The sequence below is a fragment of the Protopterus annectens genome, chromosome 3.part0, assembly GCF_019279795.1.
Source record: "Protopterus annectens isolate FY-2018-M chromosome 3.part0, PAN1.0, whole genome shotgun sequence".
NCBI lineage: Eukaryota > Metazoa > Chordata > Ceratodontiformes > Protopteridae > Protopterus > Protopterus annectens.
Window position 1 is genome coordinate 899,473,550 of NC_056731.1, and position 14,769 is coordinate 899,488,318.

Below are 14,769 nucleotides of genomic sequence, written 5' to 3' on the forward strand. Positions count from 1 at the left end.
TATGGTAGGTACAAAACTGTACTTTCTACAAGGTGCTGGAGGACAGCAGATTTAAGTGACCTTTTGCTGAACTTTCAGTGGTGTCAGATGTTCTTCATCTCACATTGCTGCAGTCATAACCTGTGGGTAGTCCGCTGTCCTCGGTCGGCCCGAATACCAAAGTGTTAGGCTGGCGTCGGTCATAGTCGCTCAGATCTGACGTCAGTACGCAGTGGTACTAAAGCGCATGACCGATGCCATATCCTCAGTCTTTCTTGCCGCATGGTCCGAAGCAGAAGCAGCGTTTGCAAGTGCCGTTCGGCGTCCTGAAATTTTCGTATTCTGAGTTTCAGACCGAAGACCAAGTTGGGCTAAGTACCCCGTTGGGGAATATTTTTGTCTTTTCTTGCCTCAGTTAAATCCGGATGTCAGAAAGTTAATAATTGTATTTCTTGTGGGAAACAGATACCTCATAGGGACTACCACTCTCTCTGTATTCCTTGCTTGGGGCCTGAGCACGACGTAGTCGGGTGTCGCTTTTGCGCTAGATTTAATAAGTGCACCATTAAACGCAGGTTAGATTGTGCTAGACTTGTTTTTGGTAAGCGGTGCAACTACAACATGCCGTCGGATCCTCCGACGTCCGCTACCGCTAAAAAGCAAAAAGATAAATCATTAAAGTCTAAGCAGGATGAGTCGTCCATTGCGGACGCCGGTTCTTTGGAAACTACGGTGGAATCTGTGGATCCAGCCGAGGTTTCAGCTGAGTCTCAGGGGGAGCCTTTAATATTACAGGAATTGGCCTCTCAGGAGTCAGGTCAGGCCGAGGGGGCCTCTCAAGTTTCTGTAGTTCCTTCTTTACATAAGGTTGTTAGGCCTTCTACTTCTGTCACTAAAGCACCTTCTATAGCTAGGCCTGGTCTTTCTGGCACAGGCGTCAGCCCTAGTTCTGCAGGCTCTGTTCCTAAAAAACATATGCTAAAAATGGCAGAGGATTTGATTACTTTAATCAGAGGTTCTATGCCCCCTCCAGATAAGAGACCTAGGGTGGAGACAGAGGTGGAGGGTTTGGAGCATTCCTCAGATTACTCTGAGTCTTCAGCTGAGGACATTCAGGATTTTCCTCCCTATTCTGATTTGGATGCAGAGGACTCCTGTCCTTCTGCTTCTCCTCCAGAGGATTTTTCTTTTTCTGAAACCCTGCATTCCATGAGGGAGCATTTTAAGTGGGAAGGTCAGGATTTCTCCGATTCTCGTAAGAGGCTTAGGGAATTTTTGTTTTTACCACAGCATAGGCCCTTGGCCATTCCCCCTGTTTTGGATGTTGTTCAGGATGTTTTTTCTGAGGCTTCCCTTAATCCTGATTCTTTACCTCCGCCCCTGTCAAGCCAGACAGATACTACAGAGTTCCAGAGGCTCATAAATATTTATATAAGAGTCCTAGAGCTGACCCAGAAACTATTAGCCAGGGACCTAAGGGTGTCAGGGCTTCTGTAGTAAAGAATCCAGTTCCTCTGGATAAAGATTCTAGAGCTTTGGATAGGTGGGGTAAAAAAGTGTATACCTCTTCCACACTAGCTATGAGGGCTTTGAATTGCCAGTTTCATATGCTGAAGTACCAGAATTTTCTGTTAAGTCAGTTGAAATCTAAGGTAGATGCTTTAGCTGAGGGTATAGAGTGTAAGGAATTGCAGGATTTAGTTCATGCCTCTGATCAGGTAGGTAAGCATTCCTTGCAGTGTGGCTTTGATGCTCTTTAGGCTTCTTCCAGGGTGGCTGCCACTGGTTCAGTTATTCGTAGGCACGCCTGGCTTAAGGATCAGAATTTGTCAGAGCATGTTAAAGCTCGAATTTTGGATGCTCCTCCAATCTGAAGTTCTTTTTGGTTCTCCTGTGGAGTCAGTTTTGAAGAAAATGGAAGACAATGCTAAGTCCATGCAGACAGTTAAGGAATTTTTACAAGTGCAGCCCCCTAAGTTTAGCAGAAATTGGCCTGCAAAAGGATGGGCATATCCTTCTTCCGATTACCAGTCTAAGGGCAGATCTAGACGTGGTAGGGGCAGAGCTCATGCTCAGGGTTCGTTCAGACCTAGGACGTGGAGTTCTCCTGCACAATCTTCTGGTGAGGGCAGGGGTCAGCCTTTTCGTAAACAGACCCAATGACTTGTATCTCCAGCTGCCAGATTCTTCCTGTCTGGCAGCTCCTCTAGGAGGAAAGTTGGCACTCTTCAAGCAAAATTGGCTTTTGGTCACCCAGGACAAATGGGTGTTGGACATTATAGATCGAGGCTACAAGTTTTATTTTCACACCTTGCCTCCTTTCAAAGGCATGCCGGACGTACCTCCTCAGCAAAAGCTGGAGGCTCACAAACAGATTTCTTTACTTTTAAAAATGGGGGCTATTCAGGTGGTACTTCCGTCAGAAGTAGGCCTAGGATTTTATTCTCTCCTGTTCCTTGTGCCAAAGAAGGGGAACACTTGGAGGCCAATTCTGGATTTGTCTATTCTCAACACATACCTAGACATCCCAAAATTCAAGATGTTAACTTTACAGCAACTTCTGCCTCTGCTAGGCAAAGATCACTGGATGGTAACTCTGGATCTCAGAGGCTTATCTTCACATTCCTATCAGGCCCAGCTGCAGGAGGTTCCCTGCTGGCTGGTACTTTTCATCATCAGTTCTCTGCATTGCCCTTTGGCTTATCTACTGCCCCAGGGTGTTCACAAAGGTCCTGGCTCCTGTGATAGCCTTCTTAAGACTAAGAGGAATACAAATTTATCCTTATTTGGACGATTGCCTGATTCTTGCTCAAGACAAAGTCACGTTACTTCAGCATCTACAGTATGTAATGGCAGTGTTAAGGTGCCTAGGGTATTCTGTGAACGAAACAAAGTCCAGTCTAGTACCCTCTCAGGACATGTGCTTTCTGGGTGTGAGACTGAATACAGCCTCTCAGATGGCTTTTCTGACCCCGGACAAACAAAGAAATCTTCCCCTATACTTTCAGAGATTATCCCTACTGTCCAGGCTGACTGCAAGGACAGTCCTTCAAGCCTTGGGGTTCATGGCATCTTGTATTCTGGTACTTCCCAATGCCAAACTACATATGAGGAAGCTACAATGGTATCTCAAAAGTGTATGGACTCAACACTGCCACGATTTGGACACTGTCATTCAGATAATACCTTGCATCCAAAGGGAATTTTTGTGGTGGGCTCAGGAATGTCATGTAAACAAGGGACTCTCTGTGACCCGACCAGAGGCGAGTCAGATCCTAACGACAGATGCCTCGGACATGGCTTGGGGAGCACATTTCAATGGGAGATGGGTTCAAGACACGTGGCCTCCCAGACTACAGCATTTGCATATCAACATGAAGGAGATGTTAGCAGTCCAATTTGCTCTGATGGCTTTCAAGGATCTACTTCAACCGGGACAGGTGTTGATTCAAACAGACAACACAACAGTCATGTGGTACATCAACAAGCAGGGGGGAACCCATTCGTACCCTCTTTGCAGACAAGCTATGGTTTTGTGGGAGACTGCTCTGAGTTTGCACCTCACTCTTCAAGCAAGGTTTCTGCCAGGAGCACAGAACTCCTTAGCAGATGTTTTGAGCAGGCAACTAGTGGATCCCCACAGTGGAAATTGGATCCCCATGTATTTCAACAGTTGACAGTGGCTTGGGGAACTCCAGACATAGATCTGTTCGCATCCCCACAAAATTTCCAACTGGCAAAATTTTGCACAAAGATGTTTCACCCAGAAGCTTGGAAAGTGGATGCTCTATCTTTCAGTTGGAACAACCTTCACGTCTATGCCTTTCCTCCTCTGCCTCTCCTTCCCAAGGTGCTCTTGAAGGTCAGACAGGACAAGCCTTGCATGATCCTTATAGCTCCAGATTGGCCACGTCAGCATTGGTACCCTTTGCTGAGGTGTTTAGTTCGGGAGCCTCCTTGGCCTTTGCCAACAATTCCACACCTTTTGTCTCAGGCAAGCAATCATTTCCTCAATGTCAGGATACAGTCCCTGCATCTGACAGCCTGGCATATTCTGTTTTAGACCCTGGGGGGTTGCAGCTTCCTCAGCAAGTTATAAATGTCATCTTGGAAGCCAGGCGGCCTAGTACAAGAAAAGTTTATGCTGATAAATGGAGGAGATTTTTTCTTTGGAGCACAGCAAAGAGCTTTGATGTTTCACGGCCTAATTTGAGTGTTACACTACAGTACCTTACAGAATTATTAGACAAGGGTTTGTCTTTCTCCTCCGTGAAAGTTCATGCTGCAGCCATTTCTGCTCACTATGACTGTGACCCACCATTATTTTCTCACCCTTTGTTTAAGCAATTTCTTAGAGGGGCAAAGAATATAAGACCCCCAAGAGCTCCTACTCCTTCCTGGGATCTCAATTTTGTGTTGGAAAAGCTGACTTTACCTCCTTTTGAACCTGCTGCTACAGCTGAGTTGAAGTTTTGTCTTGGAAGACTGCTTTTTTGTTGGCCATTACGTCTGCTAGGAGGGTATCTGAATTACAGGCTCTAATGGCAGTTGAACCCTTCCTAATATTTCATAAGGATAGGGTATCCCTGCATACTAACCCTACTTTTATGCCTAAAGTTGTTTCTGATGTGGCCTTGAACCAATCTATTCATTTGCCTACTTTTTATGCTGATCCCCAAAATAAAGGGGAAAACATTTTGCACTCTTTGGATATTCACAGGCAGTTACGTTATTATTTGAGCAGAACTAAAGGGTTCAGGCAGTCTCAACAGTTATTCATTTCCTTTGCCTTGGGTTCACAAGGAAAACCTGTTTCAAAGCAAACTATTTCTAAGTGGATTAGCCATTGTATTGCTTTTTGTTATTCTCATCATGGAAAGGAGGTTCCGGCTGGGATTAGACCTCATTCCACTAGGGCTACTGCCACTTCTACTGCTTTTTTAAGGGGAGTAGCTACTAAGGATATTTTGGAGGCAGCTACTTGGAGTTCAGTGCACACTTTTACTAAACATTACCATCTCCCTCTTTATTCCAAATCTAGGGCTGGGTTTGCCACTGCAGTTTTACAGGGCATGTTAGCAGCTCCTAGTGCTTTTTGATTTAGCCAACCTCCCTTACCTTTGCTTTGGGATTCTACCCACAGGTTATGACTGCAGCAATGTGAGACTAAGAACATAGTACAGTTTTGTACCTACCATAAATGTAGATGTTCGAGGATCCACATTGCTGCAGTCCAATTTATCCTCCCTCCTTCCCCTCTGTAGTTTAGGGTTGCTGTGTTGCTTTTGGGGTGATTCTTTTTCTGTAACTGGTAGTTGGGTATTTTCTATGTTTGGCTATGGCCTTTCTTTTTTAGGCCTTCTGACATCTGGGGCAAGAAAGACTGAGGATATGGCGTAGGTCATGCGCTTTAGTACCACTGCGTACTGACGTCAGATCTGAGCGACTATGACCGACGCTAGCCTAACACTTTGGTATTCGGGCCGACCGAGGACAGCGGACTACCCACAGGTTATGACTGCAGCAATGTGGATCCTCGAACATCTACATTTATGGTAGGTACAAAACTGTACTTTTCTTCTGATAAAACCATCTAAGCTGTTAATATCGACTAAGCTTCCTCCTTCTAATAAGAATAGTCTAGCCATGGAAAGGTTGGGCATGAAAGTTTATACTGCTGCCACCCTGTCTTTTAGGGCCATTAATTACCAAACTCATATGGCCAGGTATGTTTTTGCTGTCCTTTCCCAGGTATCTAATGTGGTGTTCAACATTCCTGATTCTGATCGAAAGGCTTCTACCCTTTCCATTTTAGGGTCTACTTTTCAGGTTGCCCATCATTCAATAAAAAGTAGCTGTAATGTAGCTGATGCCTCTTTAGGGTTACTGCTTTGGTTCAGTTATGAGGTGTTATTCTTGGCTACACCTTCAGGCTTTTCCTTATTATAATATGGCCCAGGTTTCAGAGGAATTATCTTTCTAAGTCTGCCTTTTTTTGTAGGTAAACTTGCCCTCCTCTCAAAAATAGTTTTAGGTGTGTGCCTCCTAAGTCTACTCAAACTCCTTCCCAGAAAACTTATTTTCAGGACAAGCCTGTTTCTGTTTGCTTAGCCATCCCTTCCCCTTGGCCAGTTCACCTTGTCTTTCTGCCTTTCTCTTCCAAATTGGCATCGGACCACCTCAGACATTTGGCTATTATCTGCTTGGGATATTTAATGGTGTGGAAATCCCTTCCTCACTTTTCAGGTATTCCTCAACCTCCCCAAGAACAGCTTCCTCTTATTTCAGAGGTTCTGCAAACCCTTTTGGATCAGGCCACCATTCAGCTTGTTCCACCTCCTCAGGTGGGGAAGGTATTTTACTCCAGGATGGTTTTTGGTTCCTTGGAAGTAGGATACATGGAGCCCAATTCTGGATCTTACTCTCCTCAACACTTTTTTCAAGGTTCCCGCTTTCCAGATATTCTCTTCAGACCTTGTTTCCTTCTCTTCTTTCCCAGGCCTTTATGCTTTCTCTAGACTTCAAGGAATCATGCCTTCACAACCTCATTCACCCTCTGTTCAGGAAATGTTTACATCTCCCTGTCTCTTCTGTGCATTTTCAGTTCTCTGTTTTTCCCTTTGGCCTTTCTACTGCCCCAAAGGTATTCACCAAATGCCTCACTCCTGTCATTGCTTTTTGCAAGCTTCAGGGGGATACAGAGTTACCTCATCTCTAAACATCCTACTCATTCAAGCTCCTTCTCCCAGCAGTCTGTTGCAGGATCTCCAGTTTACCACTGGTGTTGTGTTATTACACGGTCTAGGGTTCACAATAAACCTCCAGAAGTCAGTTTTGATGCCTTCCCAAGATGGTGGCTTCCTTAGTTAAAGGCTATAGGCAATTCCCATGCTGGTGTCTCTCCCTGCTCCAGGCAATTCCCATGCTGGTGTCTCTCCCAAGCTTCTGTCACACCCAGGGAATTTCTTAGCGTTCTGGGGTTTATGGCCTCTACTGTTCCCATCCTCCCTCTTACCAGACTCCATATGAGGAAATTTCAGTGGTACCTCAAATTGGTGTGGCTCCAACATTGCCACTTCCTGGAGTTCCCTATTCCTTTTCTTCCTTGTCTCAAGACTTGAGCGTCAGTTGTGTATTCATCAGCTTGCTTTCAATCCAGGGCTCCCCTTTCAGGCTCTGGTCTCCTCTCAGGGACACCTCAGATGTGAGTTGGGGAGCTTCCCGTGGCCCCCTAAAGGCCCAGGGTCTCTGGTCTACTCATCAGAGATTAGACCATATCAGCATAAGAGATGAGGGCTCTTGCAGCTCTGCAAGTTTTTCTTTCCCTGTTTTCATCCCAGGCTCCTCAGATTCTTCACAGACAATACCACTGCAATGTTGCAATTCAGCAAGTGGGTGGGTGGGTGGGGGGGCACAAAGTCCTAGCTCGTTCACAGACTAGCCCTTCAGGTCTGGAATCTAGCTATCTAATATTATCCGACTCTTCAGGCAGTTTACATTCCCTCAGAGCACAATCTTATGGCAGATTCTTTGAACATTTCCAGAACACAGGCTCACTGATGGATACTAGACATGTTAATGGACGTTGCCCATCAGTGTGGTATTCCTCAGGTAGAGCTTTTCACCTCCCCTCTGAACAGACAACTTCCTCTTTTCTGTTCCACAGTCTCAAGTCCTCCGACTTGGAAAGTGAACGTGTCCTGTCTTTCCCTTGGAATGGAATGTTTCTGTATGCTTCCCCTCCTTTCTCAGTTGCTACAAGTTCTGTTCACTATCAGGCAGGACTCTCCCAAAATCTTGCTGGTGATGCACATGGCCCAGAGAGCATTGGTTAACCCTTCTTTCTCACTTGGCCGGGGGCAGTCACCACAAGTTACTTCAGTGGGTGGATCTGCTCACACAAGGCAAGGGATCTCTTGTCCATCCTCACCTGTCCACTCGACAGTGTGGATAATAGGGTTTTGATACCTTTTAAGCACATGTTTTCTGAGGATGTGCTCCGGGTTCTGCAGGAGGCCAGCAAACCTACTACCAGAAAATCGTATATATCTAAATGGAAAATATTTTCTGTCTGTGGCCTCTCACCATCAGTTTCTCCTGTCTGTGGTGGTTCATCTGGTTCTCTCTCATTTGTGGGTTCTGCTCCACCCTGGATTGGCATTTTAAGTTAAAGCTCACCCATCAGCAATTTCTGCTGATCTGTCCTTGAATCCTTCTCTGGCCTTTCAGCTTGACATAAAGCAATTTCTCAAAGGTGTCCTTCATATCAGGCCTCCCAAGAAGCCTGTTCTGTCTTTTTGGGACCCCAGTTTTTACTTAAAATTGACCCATGCTCCTTTTGAGCCTGCTTTTTCAGCTTTCTTACATTGCACTCGTAAGACGTTTTTCCTTTTGGCCCTTATTTTAGCCTGTTTCAGCCAAGAGAGTATCTTAACTTCAGGCTGTTGTGGCTATTCCTCCTTTTTTAGTTTTTAATAGTCAGGGTGTCCTTTCATACTAACTTTTCTTCTATGCCTGAGGTGGTCGATGAGTTGTTAATCAGTCCATTCATCTTCCTTCCTTTTTTTTTTCCTCCTCCACAGTTTCAGTGAGAAGGTTCTTCACACCTTGGATTTGCATAGACAAGCTCGAGTATTATTTGGATAAAACTAAGTTATTTGCAAATCTGTACAGCTTTGGGTTTGGCTGCTTCTAAGCAAACCATCTCCTCCTGGGTTATAAGGCCATTTCCCTTTGTTCTTTTCTTGACAAATGTCTTTCCTCATCTGTAAAGGCACATTCCACTGTGGCAGTTGCCTCCTCTGGTGCCCTTTTTAATGGTTTGGATGCCATCTCCAGCCTTGAGACTGCTACTTGGTCCTCTCCATATTTTCAGTAAACATTACATGTTGAATGTTATTTTCTGGGTCAGAACTGTCCTGTATTGGTTTGTATTGGGCTCTTTGTTTTCTTCCTCCTCCTTTTTAGCACTTGTACTCTTCCTTAGTTAAAGAATACTACAACAGTGATATGGAATGCCATAGTACAGTTGTATAAAATCTTACCATAACAGTATATGCCCTTCTCTTCATTGTTGCAGTTTTCAGTCCCTCATTCCCTCCCTCTCTGTTATAGCTCTTGCCCTGTATTTGTTGTCATGTTGGCTAAGGAATCCTTGTTCCTTTTTTTTCGCCCCTTTATCCTTCTGGATGTACATGTTCTTGTTTGTCCCTGAGGGTATTTTGTTCCTCCTGGAGCTTTTTCTGTTCTAAATGTTTGTCTGTACATCACCTTTATGCCCTATGCCTTACGTGGGGAGCAGGTGTATGATGTACGGTGCCTTTTAAGACCTAAAGCCTTTGGTTTACTGGCTGGATGTTGGGATACCCTTGGCATAAGATCCCTTGGGCAAAGAATACTGCAACACTGAAGAGAAAGACATCTACTGTTAGGATAAGATTTTACATTACTGTACTGTCCGCCAGTAATTTAAATGGAATGTGTTCTTGAAGTGTTACTTGTGATAAGGAATTCTAGGAGACAGGAGAGACATTTTGAGAAAGGTGCAAGATCTGAGGATTGGGGTGGCATTAATTTGATTAGCTGCTGAGCTTGTGTTGCACTTTCATGCAAATCAAGACCTAACTAGTTATTGAGCGAGTGTTCTCTCTAGTGTTGTTGCAGGCCAGAAGCTAATTGTCTCTTGCTCTTCTCTTGCTTGTCTATCCTGTTCCTTTCATCAGTTATAAGGAAAAAGCCCAAATATGTACACTTTTTTTCAAGCCTATTATGGCACGCACCATGCATTAGACTGTGTACGTATGATGGACCTGATTTTTATGTATCTGTTTTCTTTTCCTTTTGATCAATTGCTGTCCTGTCAGTACTGCCTTATGTCACAATTTCTTCTGTCTAGTGGTTGATTTAAGGTAAAAGGTAGAAACAGGCCCCAGTTTGTTCTGTTATCTCATAATGGTGCATATTTCCATGAGTTGTCACCATTACGATGGGTCTGGGACTTCTGTAACCATCATTTGCTTTTGTGGGTGGAAATGACATTTTGTGGAGGTTGGCACAATTTTAAATTGTGTGCGTCTTTTAGTAGTCTAGAGAGGGTGGAATTCCATAACCGCTGAGAACACTATCGCTTGCTATGCTAGCTTATGGAATAGCATGTTTCTTTTTCTTATTTCAGCCCACATTTTAAAATCTTTTTTCCCTTTAGGGAGCATTGGACTAAGATGGGATGACATTTGTTTCTGCTCTAGGAGACGCTGGCAAAGATTTGTTGTTCCAAATGCCCTTGTAAATGTACTGTTATTGCTTGGGGAATTGCAGAGTTAAGACCACATAAGTGAGCGTTTTATGATTTTTTTTTTTTTAATCTCTGCCACCAGCCTACCCCTCACATTCAAAGACTCCTATGAAAAAATGCTTTTATAATTTAACTTGTATCATACCATTGATTTTGTTGGCCTGATTTTATGTATTTATCAGCCAAACGGAAGTGCTTAACAGCTTGTGTTGTCAGCCTTTTCAGTACCAAAAGCTACCAATGGAAATTTGGTAAATATTTGTATTTGATTTTTTTGCAGGACACTTCTACCTAAATAAGGACCCTTGTACTTAGGGGCAGGTAGTAATCCCATAAACTAATATCACCACTGCTAAAATGGTCACTTTTGAACAACCAAACTGTTACTGGAAGGTGGTACAAAAAAATAAAATCTTCCTTTTGTTTAAAGGTGATTAGACAGTTAGCTGTCTACATAAATTAAGCTACTGAAGTGTACACAATGTGTGTGCATGCACACGTACACACACAGGTGTGCACGTATATGTGTACGTGTGTGTGTGCATATATATATATATATATATATGTGTGTGTGTGTATGTGTTTATTTTTATTTATATATATATATATATATATATATATATATATATATATTCATACAAATACACTTGTAATGTGTGTGTGTGTATATGTATATATGTGTAGACCCAGGGCTCCACAGGGTCAAAACATAGTACTTCCACTAGGTGTCACCCATGTGGCAAGCCAAAATCACCTCCCTCCCCGTAGAATACGTAAACAACCATCATCTGCTTATTCCCATCCTTCTCTGTCAGCTCCTACATGTGCCTCAGCCATCACTCTGGTTTGGGTTACACACAGCATAGTTGAGGCTTTATCCCTCTGCACCATAGAATGGCTTTAAGCGTACATGTTTTTTGTGGGGAATGTAAGACTGAATTCCACTTGAAGACTGGCTGGCAGGCATTACTGTTGGATAATGAGCAGTGTTGATATTGTAGTTCTACAACACATCGCCCAAGTCTTCTATCAGTGCTTAATTTATACACAACTATTTGCATGTGCCATACATACCTAGATAGTCATAAGTTACTTTCAAAGTTGGTTACTAGGTATGCAGTCAAGAGGCCATTGAGGAGTTTAGCCCAGTTTTCCATCTGGCCTAGAGGACTGTTTGGTTAAGTGGTTTGCTCACTGTCATACGGTGAGCAAATAAAGGCTGATGAAATCAAATGTTGTAGTAAAGAAAGCAGCTTGTTAATAGCTCATTAATTATCTGCACCAGGTGACGCAAAGATTTAGTCTGTGAAGTCCTTCAGCTGTTCATATTTATTTTATTTTTTTAAGTAGTATACAGTGAGAGTGAAACCTTTTCATGATGGACTTTGATGGTGTATTGAAAATTAATAGAAGACTAATGTAGTACTAGTATGTAAGAAACTGATGCATGTAGTGTTGTGAATTTTAGTAATCCTAGGAGGTTCATAACCACCAGGCCCTTTATAAGCCAGCCTAGCCATGCAACCCAACCCAGATGTCCTTCTATTCCAGTGTTGCAGTATTCTACTTGTGGGTTTATACTTCTTCCACTCCAGTTTGTCCGGCCAGGTTTCTAAAGATTTTCAGTCCCTTTTGATGGGAACGTGGGCCATAAAAGTGACATCTGCAAACACCAGCCCTCAGAACTTTTCAGCCGCCGTTCATATGCCAGGTGCTCCTGCTTCTCACTGACATTAGATCAAAAAAAGATTCAGTTAAGTAACCCATTGGGGATTCTTTCAGTCCTACCTTGTTGATAATTATAGTCTGTTCATTTCATTATAGTCTGTTCATTTCATCCGGTAAGGGCAAGTACAGTTGTCAGATTTCCCCACAAAGACACCCATGACCAGGTTTATACATAACTGGGCTGAAAGTGAGTTACTGTGATCTGTATAGTGGGCTGCAGAATGTTCCCAGGATGATTGACATGAAATTAATGCTTTAACTTAAAGGGGAAAAAGATTAATGGTGCTGTCATGAGTTAGAGAAGAAATTTCCAGATTTGCAAGGGAAGTAGAAAGAAGAAACAAAAAGATAATGGGTTATAGCTGGATCCATGGCTAAACATTGATACACTACTCATCAAATTCCTCTTTGGCGAAACAAACCCATTGATTGTACCTAGGAACAGGAAAATTGAAAAAAAAAATACAAAAAACTTGGAAGTGTTTTTGCATGGGACGAGCCACCTGCAGCCCCACACCCCTGCATCACTGTACATGCCAAGTCTGAGATTTGCATGGGGCGAGCCACCTTCAACCCCACACCCCTGCATCACTGTACATGTCAAGTCTGAGATTCATTTTAGGAGATGAGAGAAAGACAAGCATGTCCTTAATGTGATTACGTTGTCAGAAGAAACGAGCAGGGCAGAGGGTTTAATGCATTTGGGAGGATTCATCAGAGGAGACTGTCTTCCACAGGTGTGTAAATTTGGGGTGTAAAGAGCAAAACTGAAAATGCTCATGGACACTGTTCAACTTGATAGAGTTGTGCAAGAACAGCATAATACTGGATTGAAAACCCATAGAGTTGAAAAGAGAATGATGATCTGTGAGTAGTGTAGACAGTGACGCTTTTTGCAATTGTTTGTGGTTTAGATGTTATCCAGACATAGGCCAGCTGCTGTGTGATGCTGTGATTCTGAGAAACTTAAAATATGATACACAAGGAAACGTTCAAAGCACCACCCCCCCCTCTTGCATAGATATGTGCGTATAAAATCTGGATGGAGAACCAAACCATGTAATGTTGCAGGTATATTTGGTATAAGTTTATTAGGTGGTCTCATAAAGAAAGAGAAAATAATTTAAGGAAAGGGAATGATTTGCTGGGGAGGCTATATACTTGTACATCAACATAAACAGCATGTTTATAGATGAGGTGAAAAAATGCTAAGCGATAAATGAACACAGATGGAACATGGAGGTGTACCTAGATTAGTTGCATAGACTGTTTTGGTATCTGGGGAAAGGTGCAATTTTGTGTGCTAAGATGACCATTGCTGTAGCAGTGTCCTATGACTGACAAGTTCAAACACTTGAGTCAAAAGTAGAGACCTTTTGAAGTAGAGTTAAGGATGACAGTCCTGACTTGACCTTTATTAAATGTTAGCTCAGAGTAAGTTTAGAAGATGTATCTAATTAAGAAATGATGTGGGCTGAGATTATTTTTCTCCAAGATGTTTTACTAGGACTAGTAACAGGATTATGAGTCTTAACTGATCAGAAATCCTGGAGTCTGCTTTCTTACACTTAATAGAAGAAATATGTTGGACTCCAAGCTTGAGTAATTTGTGGAGTGAGTATATCAGTATCAGCTGTATTGTTACTCTTGGTTCTAACAACCTTAAGGGCATCATTGGGTAGAAGATGCAGAGATGAGATGAGCAGGAAGATGAATTGATCTGTTATAGTAGAAAGGGAGAAATGTATTATGGTGGGGACAGTGAAATGATAAAAGCAGTAGTATGAATTGTGGTTACAGTTTACAGTATTAACACTAATTTTGTGAGGGGCATAAATAATCTCTAGTAATGATCTCAATCACTGTTAAATGTGTTAATTTTTTCTACATTTGATTTACACGTCAGTGTCTTGAAGGAAGACAAGTCATCATGTCTAGCCTTGAAAAGTTTCACCAGCAGTTGCAGAGCCTACCCATAGTCACTTTTATAGTCAGATGTCAGCATTTTGGATGTGTAAGAATGAAATAAGGTGACAGTCTTAAGTAATGTCTGAGGAGTGAATTACAGCAGTTTATGGCAGACCGGGTAAGAGAAAGGTTGTCAGAGTAAGTGAGACACAAATTCAGAAGAGGATTTTTAGGAGACTTTAAGGGTAGCTTGTAGGAAAGATGAGTGTCAAATTGAGGAGTGATTAAAATAGATGGAATATTTGTTGTGTAGATACATTGGGGGAGGTGTACTGTATAGTCAAGACCCCAAACAGTCTGGAGGAGAATAATCATTTTAGTCAGCTGGGTAATACAAATTGACACAGCGTACTAAGTATCTTGACGAGTTTGGGTGGGTGCCAATGGTGGCATTCTCTAACAGGTGATGTTAATTGCCCAAAACAAGTTCAGGTGTTTAAAAATTGCTTTTAGTTAATTTGTTGTGTAAAAAAATTGAAAAGCTATTTTTGTATGCCAAGTTGAAATGTTGCCGTTACTGTTGCAAGAGCAGTGTCTACTGGAAAAGGTTATATAACTTTATTGTAACATGGTCTGTATAAAATTGCCCCTTTCTCTGTAGCAATTAGAAAGCCCAATGAGTTGGCAGTCTGAGAGATGTTAGTCCTGGATGGGGGGGGGGATTTATTATCTTAGCGATATTTATGTCATAAGTATACTGACTGTTGGTTGTTCATTCCAAAACCAAAGCTATACGTAATCAAATACTTCAGACTCTTGGTTCCGAGGTTCGCATCCTTTTTGACCAGGTGATTTAAAAG

General features: G+C 42.7%; 1 protein-coding gene across 1 annotated transcript in view; it reads left to right on the plus strand.

Moving 5' to 3' along the window:
• PRKDC (protein kinase, DNA-activated, catalytic subunit) overlaps positions 1-14,769 on the plus strand; it is a 4,917,417-nt gene that overhangs the window by 810,967 nt on the left and 4,091,681 nt on the right. The window lies entirely within an intron of this gene.